The 15,461-nt window shown below is 45.8% G+C and overlaps 1 protein-coding gene across 2 annotated transcripts in view; it reads left to right on the top strand.

Moving 5' to 3' along the window:
• The first annotated feature begins 8,071 nt into the window (after nucleotides 1-8,071).
• Nucleotides 8,072-15,461, top strand: part of Kiaa0040 (KIAA0040 ortholog) — a 39,539-nt gene continuing 32,149 nt past the window's right edge. For both annotated transcript variants that reach the window (XM_070034420.1, XM_070034419.1), the window contains exon 1: nucleotides 8,072-8,321. The gene's annotated coding sequence lies outside the window, so the exon portion shown is untranslated. The remainder of the gene's footprint in view (nucleotides 8,322-15,461) is intronic.

Raw genomic sequence — 15,461 nt, forward strand, 5'->3', positions numbered from 1 at the left:
AAATTTATTTATTTATATAATATAGTATATCTTTATATGTTATATAATTTTATATTATACATTATAGAATATATATTATATATATGGAAAAAACTTAGCCCTGGCATTTAAACATTAGCTTGTCTTCCATGGTCCAGTAACACCATATTGCCCAACAATATGGACCAAGCAAAACCAATGGCAGTTAAATCATAAGAGAATATCATAATCTCTATGAGTTGCCACTAGAATGTGAATTGCCTAGAATCTTAGGAAGTCATATAAGCAAAAGGAAGAAAGAGATTCTAAATCCTCTTTCTAGGTATAGCACCTCTACAGCATCCATCAGAGGGTCAGGCAGGCTCTGTGTAAATCGATTTCGCGATGGGTATCTTGACACTGATCAAAGTACATTTTTAGTGCACATTACTCACGTGTGAAGGCAGGAGCTTGAGTGCATAGTGTTTTTCAACCCATTGGAGTTTCTAACCCCAGTTCTCCAGTGTTTCTTCATGTAAATAAATGTTGCCAAAAGTACTAGATTTACTTTCTTTGAGAGTAGCCAGTTCAGTATCCAAACTCAGCAGTCACCTCAATTAACTACATACAAATTCTAATTCCCTAAGTCTATAATAACCCATACAAAGTGTTACACTGGTTATCTTTGGTTAACAAGATTATGGATATTTTGTTTCCCTCCTTCATAGTTTTCAGGAGAGAAAGAGAAAGAGAGTAAGTGAGAGACAGTGTGTGTGTGTGTGTGTGTGTGTGTGTGTGTGTGTGAGAGAGAGAGAGAGAGAGAGAGAGAGAGAGAGAGAGAGAGAGAGAGAGAGAGAGAGAGAAAGAGAGAGAGAGAGAGAGAAGAGATCATGTTATTTTTAAAAATGTTCTACCATGGTTATTTGTCCTCCACACTTTTATCACGCTGTGCACAGAGACCTTTTATTCTTTTTCTTCACCTTTAGTGTAGGCAAGGTTTTTTGTTTTGTTTGGGTTTTGTTGGGTTTTTTTATGGTGGTTTTGTTTGGTTTGGTGTGGTGTTTTGGGGGGGGGGCTGTTTGTTTTTGCAGTACTGGGATTTGAACTCAGAGTTTCACTGCTTGCTAGGTAGGAGCTCTACAGCTAAGCCATGCCTCCAGCCCAACTTTCTTCATTTGTATTTTCTAGATTCTGGTCAACCCACCTTCATCAGCAAAGTTTCAGTTAGTATTCTACTCCTTATTTCTCTTTAATCTAATTGCAAATTTTAGCATTTCATTATAAGCAGTTTTCTACTCTCTGCTAAATATTTCTGTTAAATTATAAACCCCTAAAAGCCATATGATGTCATAATCTACCTAACACAGTGCAGAAATTATGTAGAGATTATAGTCAGAAATGCTCCTACTGGATAGGTGGTTGGATAACTGAATAAATGAATTTGCTGGGTTTTCTTTATTAGTTGGACCACAGTTCTGTGCAGTTTCACAAGTCATCACCAGATACTGTACTTTTCTAACTGTGCTGCACACAAGTTATGGAAATAGGTGTCAAGTGTATTTGAAACCACAAGATACTAAGTAATATCTTCCTAAAACAATAATTCCCTACTCTTCATGGATTCTTTTGATGGGATAAAGTAAGAAGCATTCCCAGAAGCCCCTGCTTTCTTTCTTTTCTTTTCTTTTTCTTTTTTTTTTTGGGGGGGGGGGGCGGGGGAAGAGGTTTGTAGCACTTCAGTGCAGGGCCTGGGTGCTGTCTCTAAGCTTTTAACTCAAGGTTAGTGCCCTACCACTCTAAGCCACAGCTCTACTTCCAGTTTTCTGGTGGTTAATTGTGGAAGAGTCTCACAAACTGTCCTGTCTGGGCTGACTTTGAACCTCAATCCTCAGATCTCAGCTTCCTGAGTAGCTAGGATTACAGGTAAGTCACCAGTGCCCAGCTGCCCTAGCTTTCATAAAAGTAGGAATTCCTTCCAAGGCCAGTATAATATTCCACTTCTAGTCTTTCCTTCTAGATGCTTTCAAATGACCATTCCACTCACCCACCAAAACATGTTTTTGGAATGCACCATTGCATAATGCAAGTAGAAACTGCAGATCTAGGAGCCAGAACGGCTGCGTTCCAGTCCAGCTATGCAACCGCTATGGGCAACCAGCCTGTACAAGCCCTGGCTGTTCATTTACTCTACCCCTTAGCAATGCTTGCTCAAATAATATAATGAAAGTGTGAAGCAACTTTGTAAGTGGAAATTTTACAAAGCCTTGAGTGTTGTTATTGTTGTTTTATCCTCCCAAAATCGGATCATTTGATTAAGTCCCACAAATACCTCAAACCTCTCAGTTGATGAAGATGCATAGCAGTATAGCTCTGAGTTCAGAAAATTGTCTGTTGAAATCTGACTCTAGAGTCAGTTACATCAGACTACAGTCTCACTTGTTTTTGTTTAATGTTCTGCATGACATGGGTACTGAATACATATACTGAATTATTTAGTATTTATTGTAATCTCTGCTTGTCACTCATCACCCTTTGACAATGTTTTTACATTTTTTAGTATCTGTTTCCATATCTATTAAATAGTTATGGGAAATACCTCTTTGTATTGATAGTTATTTAAATGTATATGTATGATATATGTGCAATATAGGTATGATATTTGCATATAGGTAGACAGGACCTGACACATAGAAAAAAAATAAAGCAATAGTAAACATAGAGAGAATGTACATGTATTTCTACAACCTGGTTAATGAAGGCTCCTCATTGTTTTATGATGTTTTTTGTCTGCTTTCCTTTTACCTGTTATGAAAGAGCCAGCCTAGGGACAGGAAGTTTGCTTGTGGCAACACTCATGTACTGAGTCACTGAAGTAGTTAAGGAAGCAAGTTTCAAAGCCACATTTACTTAGTGGGCCCTTGGGGCAAAGGCTTGAACAATTTCAGCCTTCACAGAAACTTCTGCCAGCATCAAAGCACTGGGAAGGGCAAGCTGGGGTTTCCCAAGAGTATCTCAGACAAAGTGACCAGACATGTTCTACCTGGGCCATGTGAATGCTATAAGAAACCCACACAATGGGCTCACTCAATAAATGGATAAGTAAATTTCTCCAGAGAAGAACGGATGACCAGGGAAAACACACAGAGAGCCCCAAGGAGAACTCTGTGGGGTTTTCTTCCCTCCCTGACACCCTGGCCATGGAAATGGAATCCAAAATCCCATTTGAGCAAAGTGGATTCTGTGTCCCTACATTGGCCCCAAAGCCCTGAAGAGTCGTGGAGCCAAGTTTACAACAACCAGAAATAGTGCTGTAAAAAAACAGCTTTAAAGACACAGCCCTGGGAGAGGGGGAAACTGTGAGCCACAAATAGAAAATGACACCTGAGTCCCAGAGGTAGGAAAGGCCTTCCAAACAGCCATAGGCCCTTGTGTCCAAAGTGGAGAAGATGGGAGGGTATCCCCAGACTTTATAGGAACACTAAAGAAGGCGCATGGCACATGGGACAGAAGGGCAAGGTGGGTAGACAGGTGGATTATTAGAGGAGAAATCCACGTTCCCTTAATGCCTGCATTGCCAGTTTGGACGTATGGCCATAAAAACAACAGCTTCCCTGGCATCTGCAATGCAGTACTGAAGACATTTTAGATGTTGCGTTGAAAAGAACTTCCAAGAAGAGCATATTATTACTGTCTTTTTTAGAGGCGCTTACAAAGTTAGAATAATTTAAGCTAGAACTAGCTAGTTTGGGAGGGATGGTCCGACAGAAATCTAATTCACACACACACACACACACACACACACACACACACACACACACACACACAGACAACAATATGAAAGCAAACATTCTGTTTGGAAGCCAAGATGAAGCAGTAAGACTTAGTGAGGTAAAAGGAACAGTTCCACTGCTAATCTAAAGCAATGGCCACAGAGAATATAAAATTACAGGTGTAGTTGTTCCTGTTGACCATGGCTCATGTCCAAGCTTTGTGGAGACCACGATTCTCTGAGCCACAGGAACCTCAAGGTTCACACTGAAATCCCAACCATGTTGAACATTTCTCAGCTTCCTGCACTTTTCAGTTATCCTCTGCCATTCACACAGTGATCCCAACCCTTCTGGAACCCATTGACCTTCCCAGCTTTAGCCACCTCCGGGAGATTATCCATTTCATACATTTTTCACCTGCTACATGCAGTAGTAATCCTACCGACGTGTCCTGAACTTGCCTCACTTACGTCTCTGTCTTTGCTGTATTTCCGGGTCAGAGGAGCAAGTCTGTGCTCACCTTATCCCGACTCACAGTCTCATCATTTCCTCTAAACAGCCACCTCCTATCAGCAGGCTTCCTCCTTCAAGTATCCAGGGTGCTCCTCAGAGACTTTCTCTAGCCTTCCTTTCACCTTCTAGACTTTCACACAACATTCTAGCTAAGAAAACTTCTCAGGGGTGGGAAGGTGGCTCAGTGGTAGAGTGCTTGCCTTGCATGCTCGAGGCCCTGGGTTCGATTCCTCAGTACCACATAAGCAAAAAGAAAAAAGCTAGAAGTGGCGCTGTGGCTCAAGTGGTAGAGCGCTAGCCTTGAGATGAAGAGCTGAGGGACAGCACCCAGGCCCAGAGTTCAGGCCCCACAACCGGACCCAAAAAAATAAATACATAAATAAAAAGAAAACTCCTCAAGTGTAGATAGGAGTAAGATAATGTTCTCAATCTAACTTTTCCCACACCAGATGAAGGGGCCTGTTTTTGTATAGCACTCTAATCTCCTGGATGCAACCACATTTTACACACACACACACACACACACACACACACACACACACACACACACACACACACACACGGAACGGCTTCTAGATTCCAAGTTTGTAAACCTACGTCTCCCACATGTAGTTCACACAAGTCAGGTGAAGCAGAACTGGCCGGGACTGCCATCAACCTGCCTGAAACACAGCCTCACCAAGAAAGAACAGCAGGTGAGCCTCTCTTGGGCTTCACAGCAGGCTAAAGTTCGAGATTTCATACTCCATTGGTTCTTCCTAGGGAAGGAAGCAACATCTTTTGACCAAAACGCAACAGTATGAAACCAGAGCTCATCAGGTGCTAGTTAGTGGAGGGTGATCACCCGAAACAGGGGTTTAAATTTCCAGTCTCAGTTCATGAATTTGCTATTTGGGGCTTTTCTTTTCTTAATTACATGTTAATGCTCTGTTTCGGTCCATCTAGAGCCCACTAACCTCTTGACCAACTTCAAATAGCCTCAGTGAAACAAGAAAAATAATGAGGGTGAGGAAAAATATAATTGCACTGTGGTTGCCTAGAGCCATTCATGAGTTCACGGGAGATGGGATTTCACTGCCGAAGGAATAACGTGGTGGGTGGGTGTTCTGACCTGTGTTTTTACAGGAGATGCGTCATTCTTCCGGAATGAGGACATCCTGGCCAGATGCCGCTCCTTGCTGCTGTCGTCATTCATCTTCCGAGCACGGTCCAGAACCTGAGTAAATCTACCATCTTGCCCACCTACAAGTCCCTGGTTTCTCTGCTACAGAAGTTACTGGCTGTCAGTACCAGCTAGCCTTTTCTCCTGATGAACTGAGGCAGCAGAGCTACTACCTTGGGGATAAGCCTCTAGTTTCTTTTTTTTCTGCCCTCTTACAGCCATAATTATGAAGCTCTGAGCTCAAGCTTCTCTCATTTAGCTTCTTCTTGGTTTCCCTTAAAAGTAGCTACACCCCTGTCCCCTCTGCAAGAACCAGTCTAATATTGTTAAGCAACGTCGTCTGGTATAGCCCCAGATCTGCACATCACCCCTGCTCCAGTGGGGAACTCTTTCACAGACGCCAATCCTGCTGAGATGATACTAAAAAGGATGAAACAAAGAATTACAACTGCTTGGAATCAAAACTGGGCTCCATTATTAGCTATGACCTTGAGGAAGTCACTCATCTTCCCCACAACCTCAGTTTCCTCATCTGCAAAGGAGGATCAGATCACACCTCACAGATGTATGATATAAGAGTACAACAGTGGGACCCATCAGCTGCACTGGACATTGATCAAAATGAGCTAAGTAACTCAATGGCAGTGATGGGAGGGAGGGAACCAGTGGGAAAGAGGAAACAGCTGATGCTATGCAAAACAAAAGAAATGTACATATCACCCAATGTGGAAGAACTAACTGTATTGCAAGGCTCATAGAACTCATAAATGTTACAGACCATGATAGACAATTTGCCCCATGAAAGTTAGAATGTGTTTGTGACTTTAACTAAGCATCACTATCCCACAATGCTGTGACATCTGGGAAATTATGTAATCACTTAATCACAATAAAGAATTTGAAAAACAAAAGTGAGTGAGATACATTGTGCCTAAAGCTACAGGTGGAAAGAGACCTGTGTTCACACCTTCTGGCCTGCATTCCAGTCTTCCTATCCTCCCTTCATACCTGTCTTCCTCTGCTCTGGCTTAAGGTCCAGAATTTGGGAGGCACCAATCCCACACAAGGAGGTTAAAAAAAAATGTCTTTATAGTTCAAGTTTTTCTCAGTGGAAACACTCTTCCCTTCCCAAGGATTCTCCATCTCCATTAAGAGCCAGCCTTCTCGCACCCTACCGACCTATCTGACTACTTGCTAGCTACTTATTTATGGGACTCCTTTATCCCCCCTCCTCTTTTAAATTTAAATCCAGTCTTAGTTCTTTCTAAGAAGCTCTCCTTTAATATTCCTTTGAAAGAACTTTTTCCCCTCACCCCCACCCCTTTCCCTGACTATTCTTGGCATTTCTGGCTGGGGGGCTAGCTTTTTTCTTTGGCCTTTGAACTCAGAAACTGGTTAGCTTCTCCTGGATAAACAGGCGGGGATCTCTGGTTCCTAGGTTGTAACTGTTGGTTGCGCCAGTCATTAATGCTCCCATGCAATGGCTGGAGAGCATCATGGCTTAGACACAGCCAGTGGAGAGCAAGTCTCAGCCCAGCACCTGGCAGGTACTACCTGTGCCACTGCTAATTACACTCGAGATAGAATCTACATCCATGTCATAGCAGGACAAGGAGGAGGCCCCTGGGTACTGGACAGCCAGTCTGGCCATCACAGCCTTCCCCCACCTGCTGTAACCTTGGAGCTGGCACACCCGCCCCCTAGCCAGGACCATCAGAGCTTCATGTGGTCTGAGTGCTATCTACAACGTTGGCACAAGGCCTTTTCATATGCCAGTGGTCCAGCTGCTCAGAACCTGAGCCAAGAGATCTGAATTAAAAGTATATTGAGAGCCAGGCACCGGTGGCTCACACCTGTAATCCTAACTACTCAGGGAGGCTGGAAAGCCAGCCTGGGTAGAAAAGTCCCCTTGAGACTCTCATCTCCAATTAACCGCAAGAATGCAAGGAAGGAAGGAAGGAAGGAAGGAAGGAAGGAAGGAAGGAAGGAAGGAAGGAAGGAAGGAAGGAAGGAAGGAAGGAAGGAAGGAAGGAAGGAAGGAAGGAAAAGAAGCAGAAGTGAAGCCATGGCTCAAAGTGGTAGAGGGCCCGCCTTGAGCAAAGAAAGCTCAGGGACAGCGCCCGGCCCCGAGTTCAAGCCCCATGACCAACCAAAACCTAAACCAAACAAAAAGTAGACGGAGAGCCGGGCCTGAGAGGGGATCACGCCCTGAGGACGCCTGGGAGCTGGAGCTGCCCCTCATCCCTTAACCCCCCCCACCCGCCCGGGGGGTGCTGGATCTTCTCGATTTTTCCTTGGGGGGGGGTGTGCACCCCTGGGCGCACACTGCAGTGCCCAGAGGGGGTCGCCCCCTCCCTGGTCCTGGGACAGGTCCTGGGACAGGGGGGCCTCTGCCCCACCAACCCCAGGGCCCCGGGCGCCCTTCCCAAGCAGGCTGCGGTGAGACCCGAGGTTGCCCCGGGGCGGTTTCGCGTCGGGAAAGCCCGGCGCGGGCGCTGCGTCCTGCAGGAGGCGCACGGGGCCGGGCCGGAGGGGTGAGGACACGCCACGGCGGGAGGGGCGGGAGGGGCGGGAGAGGCGGGGGGGGGGGGGCGGGAGGGGCGGGAGGGGGCCTGGCCCGGAGACGGGGCGGGAGGCGCCCGAGTCCCAGCGCACCACGGCGGGGCGGCTGCGGGGTGGGCCGCTCGGGCCGGGGCGGGGAGGGGCGAGGCGAGCAGCCGGTGGGATCCCGCAGGTCGCGTCGGTGAGCGCGGGGGTCCGGCTGGGCTGCGGGCCGGGCGCAGCAACTCCGGGCCGCAGCCGCAGGTAGGCGCCGCGCGCGGAGCCCCGACAGCGTCCCCGGAGCCCGGGTCTCCCGCACCGAGCCTGCGGGACGGCGCGGACCCACGCCTGCAGGAAGCCCTCCGGCCCGACCCAAGGTGAGTGTCAGCACGTTCTGAGGTTCTGGTCACTTCTCTCTGCCCCCCCACCCCCATAACATTTCAAACTGCCTTCTCTTGAGAGGGAGACTTCCCACTCCTCCCCGGGTGAGATCCGTCCCGGACAGACGTGCGATCCCGGGGTGCTCAGTAGACTCTCTAAACTTAACCCCCTAAACCAGGGTTCCCCGCAGGCCATCTGCCTCTGGGCTGAGCCCACAGGAGCTCCTCTCCCCCAGAGTGCGGCGTGGAGTCCTCAAATCCAGTGCACCACAGCTGGCACTTGGAAAGGGACAGATGGGTGTTCTGTCTCTTACCAAGAAAAATAATACAAATAAATAAAAAGAATCAAGGCCCCAGACTTTCCCCAAAGCATCCTGGGCTCTGATGTTCTCATTGTGTAGAAACCCAAATATTCAATGGAGCTAACAAACGAGGCTAAATGTAAAAAAAAAAAAAAAAAAAACCAAAGTTGGCTAGCGCAAGGGTGGAGCGGGACCTGTCCACTGCTCCAGCCGCCAGGGGATCCACTGTGGCACAGGCTCCCTCCCTCACCTTGGGAGTAGAACAAGACCCGTTTCCCTAGTATTTTTGAGGGTTTTGTGAAAATACCGTGGATTCCTATTTAAAACAAACACATAAAAGCTCTGGGACAGCAGAGTTAGGTAAAAGGTTGTTGTTAGCTAGTGTAAAAACCAGCCCTGCCTAACTCAAACCGAAGCAGAGACCAGTACTTGTCCCAATTTAATAATAATAATAATAATTAATAATATCCAAGCCAGTGGAGAGGAAACTTAACCATCTCAGAAGCACCTGCTTTCCAGAGCACTTGTAGGACATTCACCTATCTAAAGCTCATAAGAACCCAAAGCTTAATGTATGGAATCCTCAGCCTGAAATCCTATTGGTTAATGGAAGAGCCTTGATTTACTTGGAGCAGGACTGAAAATAGCATTGGTTCTTATTCTTAACCCTCTTGCCCCTGGTGTGCAAGTTCTACCTAAAGAATTTGCCCAGGTCTCACTGGCCTTTAATGGGATTCAGCTCCATCAGCCACTTGGTTTGATGTGTCTGCCCCTTGTACAGTAATGAACTGGTAAGGTGGTTGTATCGGAAAATCTGACCCTCCTTTTAGCTGAAATTCTTTCTTTCTATCCCTACTCTAGATGAAGTTCTGGGAAAGAGACATATTGCAAAGCAAATGTTTCTCTAGCCTTCACACCTTGTTAATTTTCAGCTTCTGGAATGAAAAAAAAAGGGGGGGGGTAACTTATGCCCTTTTCCCTCAAGACTAAACTCAAGAGGAGAACAATTACTAAACCGGAAATTCAGGCAGAGATTGTGAGGTTTGAGGTTTGGGGTCAGCCCATGCAAAAAAACTAATAACACCCCATTTCAATAATGGGTACCATTGCTTTAGGTTGGGCACAGCTATGGTGGAAGGCAACAGCCACTCTCCCTGAAAAACAACAAAAACATAAAGAATTGGAGGCATGGTTCAAGTCGTGAGGGCGCCTGCCCTGAGTTCAAACCCTAGTACCACAAGACAAGCACAGTTACTGATTTTTTTTCAAAGAAAGAGTATATCTAGCCCAGATAGTCCTTCAATATTACTTTTGTCTACTATAATCTGAAAAGGATAGGCCGGAGCCTTGGTGTTCAAGAGAATGAATGCGATATTTTCTGCATGTGGAGAGTCCCAGTCTGGGAAAGAGATGCTACAGAAACAAACGATGGTTGAGAAGAGCAGTGAACGTATGCAAATGAGGGAGCAGAACTTCCTCCCCCAGAAAGGGCCTGCAAGTTAACACCTGAGAAGTGAAGCGTGAGCAAGGCCTTGAAAAGGATCAGGGTTCCCAGGGAAGGGGGGATTTTTAGACCAAGGGAAAAAACATGAAGTGGGTGACAGATTGGGGGAACAGCATGTACGGGGATTAAAGTGCTTTATCACCCAGGATAGCTCCCTCCTGCAGCAGTGGGAAGGCAGTTGGATTCTTTAAGCGGGGAAGGGCACAGTGAGATTTGTGTTTGGATTAAGAATTAATGAGAAATGGAGGCTGGCGAGGGAGAGATGAAAAGTGATGGTAATGAGGATCTCTACAGCAGCAGTAGAAACTGAGGAAAGGAGGGATGGGGTTTAGAAAATAGACTTGAAAGCAGTTCATGAGCAAGAGAATGTAAGGGAAGCAGAAAGAGGGCAGAGGTTGATTAGAAGGTGTACCATGGTGCCATGCATGGAAATCATAGCAGCTAAAAGAGACTAGATTGGAAAGCAGGCTGTGGGAGAAGGTGGCACTATGCATGCTAGATGTATTTAATTTGAATAGGCCCAGGTGGAGTTGGGTGATTGACAGTTGGATATACAGGTTGGGGACTCATCCAGGGATCAAGGTTGCTCCAATTGAACCATCTCACCAGCTGTCCTTCAAAATATGGTTGAAGAGGCCTGGTAAGAATGACACCTTCACAATGAGGCTGAAAGGCCTTGTTATTTTCATATCATCTGGAGAGACGGCTCTCCTCAGACTTAAGGCTTTCCCAAGGTGTATGGCCGAGTAACTCCTAAATTGGTGGAGAGATTTCTGAGTTAATGGTGACACAGGTAACACGTGACACAGGTAAATTTCTCTAAATGAGCTCATCTCTGGGAATCACTCTTCCTTATGAAAGATGAGTATTTAGTTCAGTTATGAGATCTGCAAAGGTTTCTCAGAATGCATACTCAAATCTTTAGTCAGCACACCTGACTTTAGTCAGCCCTGACTTCATTAAAAGGAGGAGGATGACTTGCTCAGGAGAAATCCAGGCCCTTAATGAGTTGTTCTTTAAGTATTGATGCCAAGGCCGTTCAGATCACAATATAATAGCAACTTGCTAGGAAGAAAACAACATTAAATTTGGTGCTAGACAAATGTTGGTTCGATTCCTGGCTTGTCACTTATGAGCTGCCTTTGAACAAGACTGTGAATCACTCAGCTTCATTTCCCTTGTGTTTGAAATGAGGAAAATTATTACTCACCAGGGCAATGGTTAGAATCAAACTTCAACTGAAAAAGAAAGAACATTTAATGTGCTATGTAAGACTCTAAAAAATGTATGGGTTTATACTGTTACCATTATTATTATTAATTACCATTATTACTAATCTTACCCCGTGGGCTGAGCAGGCACATCTAGGCAGCATCATAGGCCCCAACTTGGGATTTTTTAATTGCCTGAAACATTTTAAGGCAGTCATGATGAAAATCTCCTTTGGTTGGATCAGTAGTGTGCATCAATTCTAGCCTTGTCCTTTTCTACTCCTTCTCTAAAGTGGTCAGATCTCAAAGAAATGAACATCCCACTGATACCCATGCACATGAACATCCTGCTGATACATACCCATGTACCGTGTTGTTCACTACACAAGGACTCTGGGGACATATGGGGACGGAAAGCAGTCAGGACTCCTCCGCCTGCTAGGCCCTGCTGCGTGCCACTTGCAGTGCAGTTAACTTAGGGGACTCTTTCTTTCTAACCCTCTTCAAGGTGCTGGTTAAGGTAGCAGTGGCCCTGAATCTGAGCATCAGTTGGTAACTTAGGTCTATTTTTGGCTTTTCCTTATCCCAGGGAAAAGTGATAGATTCCACCATAGTAGAACTTCACCTTTGTGCCTGCACCAAAAACTTTTAAGTGAACAGAGTTCTTTCTAGTCAAGTCTGACTGTTGGTGAAGAGGAAGTAACCACAGACTCAGAGACTTCAAATGGAAAAACACTTTTGAGATGAGTCAACCCCACCCTTCACTTCACAGACCAGCAAAGGAAAGTTCCGGGAGGGTAAGCAAATACCTTGATCACACAGCTGGTTAATAGAGAGATCAGAATCTGAGTTCCTTGTCTTTCTGTTTAAAAATATACCATATTACCTCAGTCTCTAATACCTGACCTTCGTGTGCACAGAACACATGTAGGCATTCAAATGTTGGCAGAGAGGAAATGAAAGGCTCTCACTCAAAGGTTGAATCTTTCCGCCGTGGCCTCAGGAGCAAACAGGTGCACAATGATCCTGAGGAGATGTAGGTAGAGCTGCTCCTTTAGGACAATTTCCATGCAAGCCCCCATTGCCTCTGTTCCAGCAATTCAATCCTCATACTTTCCTCAGGAGTTCCAGATACCCCTTTAGAACGTAGACCACACTTGGTGCCTTAATTACCTAAAACACTTTCAATGTTTTGTCAAATTTGTTATGAAGATTGATAGGCATAGTAATCCCAGCACTGGGGCAGCTAAGTCTGGAGGACCTTAAGTTCAAGGCTATTCTAAGGGACTTAACAAGACCCTGTCTCAAAACAAAACAAACAAACCGAAAGCCTGTTTGGCCTCAGACATTAAAAATGTACTGGAGACTAGCCTAAGTGTCAGCCTTACATCTCCAACACTAATCCATAACTCACTGTTTGATGTGAAAGGATTCAGGTGAACAATTGGACCTCGTCATGGATGCAGTAAGAAAGATAAGGACAGGGGAAAGATAAAATTTTCTCCTCTCCAAACACCAAAGAGAAAGTCAACAGCAGTTTCTAGGAGCTATATCCCAGGGCTGCAGACCAGCACAGGGGCCTGACAATTCCCTCACATGGGTCTGAACCATCTGAATAGGACATCAGCAGGGACCCGAGTGGACACTAAATGCCACAGTACCAGAAGAAGGTGGCACAGAGCCCAAGTGAACGTCACAAAAACACCAGAGAACTTTCCCCAGGGGCAACTCCCAAAGGGCCACACATGGGCCAGATGCAATCTCCGCCCGCCCCCCTTCCCCCCCCTCCCCCGCATAGCACCCACAGTGTAAACAAGTTCCCTCCATGGAGTCTGTCTTTAAGAAATGAAAGAAAATCTAACCATTGTTATCAACTCTTGGCCAAATCAGAACTAAAAGGGTGTTGTTTTTTTAATTGTATTTTATTGTAAAGATGCTGAGCAGAGGGGTCATGAGCAAGGTAATGAGTACATTTCTTCTAGAGCGTTGTTACCCCCTCCTCTGTGGTTCACCCACGAACCCTTCCCTCCCCCACAGATTTGCCTATGCTCTTAACTGTCTATTGCTTCTTCCTCAGTACCCATAAGGTGTTTTTCGGGATCTTTTTCTTTGATTTTCTCCTTCTCCTCAAATACAACCCTCATTTTAAGATGAATAGGTTTAAGGAAAGACTATCAGCAATTTCTTTTAGGTTTCCAGGAAAATCATAGAAAAAAAATGGCAGAAGAGAAGGGATAAAGTATACGAATAGTGGCGATCAGATAGTGATGTGTTATAAAATTGTTTTGAGATGGGGGTTGTGGGTGCGGAGAGGGGTGTAGAGGCTGTGTCTGGGGGCAAGGGGACAAGCAGTAGGAATGGGAGTTCCGTTAGCTTTGATATTAGGGGAGCAGAATGACACACTGGAAATGCTGTCTCTTAGCCTAAATGACAGTGACGATTGAATAAGAGAAGAGAACACTGCTCTTGAATCAGGAGTGTACTTATTCTCTCCCAGACTCAAAGAAGATACTGAGGCTATCCCTTTCACCCTAGCTTTTTTTCTTGTCTGGATAGTTGTAGGGCTTGAACTCAGGGCCTGGACACTGTCCCTTAGCTCTTTTACTCAAGGCTAGTGCTCTAATACTTTGAGCCACAGCACCACTTCCAGTTTTCTAGTGGTTAATTAGAAATAAGTATCTCAGTGCCTTTCCTACCTGGGCTGGCTTTGAACTATGATCCTCAGATCTCAACCTCCTGAGTACTAGGATTATGCCTGGTGTAATCTTAGCTTTTTATGTAATTCCACCAATAGGACAACATGTAGGCTTTCCCTCAGCCGGTGATCCCCCAGATACCCATAGCCTCCATCATAGCCTGCCTGCTTCAGTCAGCTACTCACACATTGCCTGAAACCACTCAGCAACTAAGTAGGGTCAAGGTGACCTTCCCAGCGATTAGGAACCTGCAGGAAATAAAAGTCCATGTAATCTTTCTGGGCTCCATCGATCTTCAGCATGCATGCTGTGTTCTTAATAGCCATTTATCTAACAGTGCTGCGAAGAATTAAGGCATACAAAGATGGTAGCCATTGCTGTTCCCCACCCCACCCTCAAGGGTGTCAAGAGTACAGTACACCAGGCACTGGTGGCGCATGCCTATAATCCTAGATGCTCAGGAGGCTGAGATCTGAGGATCATGGCTCAAAGCCAGTTCAGTCAGGAAAGTCTGTGAAACTCTATAAACCACCAGAAAACTGGAAGTGGTGCTGTGGCTCAAGTGGTAGAGCGCTAGCCTTGCTTGAGCTGAAGAGCTGAGGGACAGCACCCAGGCCAAGAGTTCAAGCCCCATGACCAACAAAATAATAATAATAATACAACATTGATTCTTCAGCATTACGCCAGGCAGAATATTCAAAACCATCAGCAAGCCAGGCATTGGTGGCTTACACCTGTAATCCTAGCTTCTTGGGAGGTGGAGATCTGATTTGAAGCTAGCCCAGGCAGAGAAGTCCCCATGAGATTCTTACCTTCAATTAACCACTCAAAAGCCAGTCATGGAGCTGTGTCTCAAAGTGGTAGAGCATTAGCTTTGAGCAAAAAAACTCAGGGACGGCACTGAACTTCACCCTGAACAAAAAAGTCCTTTTCTTGTAATTGACTGATGGTTTCCACCCTCCCTCTCTCCCTGTACCTTCCACTCCTGACCTGGAACATTCCCTCCTGCCCCAAGGCCCACAATCTGCTGAGCAGCAGTTGCCAGCACAGTGCTACGGTGGCCTAGATTAAAACCTCCAGGCTCGTTGCGCAGGTGACCCACACCATCCCATAATGAAACGTCCCCTGGGAGAGGGAGGCACATTTGCTCGCAGTGCCACCTAGACACAGGCTGCTCATAGCTCTCCTAGTTTCCAAATTAGAAACTCAGATCCTGCTCTACGGGATGTTTGGACCAAAGCCTTCATTGGGTCAGGAAAAAAGAGCAATGCTCTGCAGGGCTCCGGAGGATACTGGCTGATTTCAAAATGGCTGTGTGCTTCCCCGTGTTGACTGACCTCTGCGAGGAAGCTGGGTGTGGATTCTTTCAGTGGCTAGATGGCTTTCTAATTCCAGACATGGAAAAAACAAACCTCACTTCCAGA

Source organism: Dipodomys merriami, unplaced genomic scaffold (genome assembly GCF_024711535.1).
Source record: "Dipodomys merriami isolate MVZ:Mamm:240054 unplaced genomic scaffold, mDipMer1.0.p SCAF_24, whole genome shotgun sequence".
NCBI classification, from domain to species: Eukaryota; Metazoa; Chordata; class Mammalia; order Rodentia; family Heteromyidae; genus Dipodomys; species Dipodomys merriami.